The sequence below is a fragment of the Pinus tabuliformis genome, chromosome 6 (assembly GCF_031772625.1).
Source record: "Pinus tabuliformis cultivar Carrire ecotype Pingquan chromosome 6, CPIR1, whole genome shotgun sequence".
NCBI classification, from domain to species: domain Eukaryota; kingdom Viridiplantae; phylum Streptophyta; class Pinopsida; order Pinales; family Pinaceae; genus Pinus; species Pinus tabuliformis.
This window is the reverse complement of record NC_142292.1, coordinates 620,850,946-620,852,267: the sequence shown is the minus strand read 5'-3', so window position 1 is coordinate 620,852,267 and position 1,322 is coordinate 620,850,946.

Below are 1,322 nucleotides of genomic sequence, written 5' to 3'. Positions count from 1 at the left end.
CAATCACAACTCGGCCTCCCTTCCTTGCGTCCTCCAAAAATATAAACCATATGGAGAAGATGGATGCAACTGCTGGAAATCACAACAAAAACCTCCTCTGAAAGACTGAATATGAACCTCTCTAGGGTCACACTCGAAGTCCCCTGAAGAAAGGGTGAGATCTCCGCTTGAAAAACTCTTGTTAAACAACAAGTGACTCGGCTAAGCAGCTCGAGCAACCAAAGAGAAATTCGATATGCAAAAGATGATAAAATGAGGAGAGTTGTCTTCCTTATATAGATTTCATGGAGCACTTTTCCCTCCATTTTCCTTCCATCGTGGGTCACTCACTTATCCAACGACTTCCCCTCCATTCAAATCGAACTAAGGAATGTGTATTCTCCTAGTGTGGGTGGCCCCCAACTATAACTTAACCACATCAACTTAATCACATCAAAATAACTTATACTAAGTCTAACCTCCTAATAAAATTGAATGGACCCCATCACCTCCAAAATTGGCCCCAAAATGTAATTAATCTTGTTCCAAATTAATTTAGGAAGGGACATGATAGTCCTCCCCTCCCAAATGTTGCTTGTCCCCAAGCAACTTCAATGTTGGATGCTCAAGTATGTGCTCACCCTCCCAAGTAGCATCCTCATCTGGCAAGCTCTTCCAATGCACCAAGTATTCTCTGATGATCTTGCTTCTGAGCTTCCTTTCCCTAGTCTCCAAGATGGCCTCTAATTCTAAAATCAGGTGCCCCTCATCATCAAGTGGAGGCAAATCCATAGCTGCTGTAACATGTTGCACCAACACCCTCTTGAGGCATGAAACATGAAAAATGTTATAGATCTTGCTCCCTGGTGGTAGCTCCAACTTGTAAGCCACCTCTCAATCTCTCGTGATCACCTTGTAAGGCCAAAAAAATCTCGACTGCAACTTCTTAGCCTCCTTCTGCTTCAGTGTGGATTGTCGGTATGGCTGCAATCGAAGGTACACCAAGTCCCCTTCCTTGAAATGCCTCTCCACTTGATGCCTGTCAGCATACATCTTCTACTGATTCTGAGTTGTTTGCAAGTTATCCTTAAGAGCCTTGAGGATATCTTGGCTCTCTAGGATCCAATCTTTAGCCTTTGGGGCCCTGTTGTCTCCAAAAACAATGTCAGCAAAAGACAAAGCATCATACCCATATAAAGCACGGAAAGGAGTCATACCAATGGACATGCGATATGTGGTGTTGTAACAATACTCTTCCAAATGAAACCATCAAATCCAAGCCCTCTGCTGCCCTGTCACATAGTTCCTGAGATAGTCCTCTAACCACTGGTTCACCCTCTCTG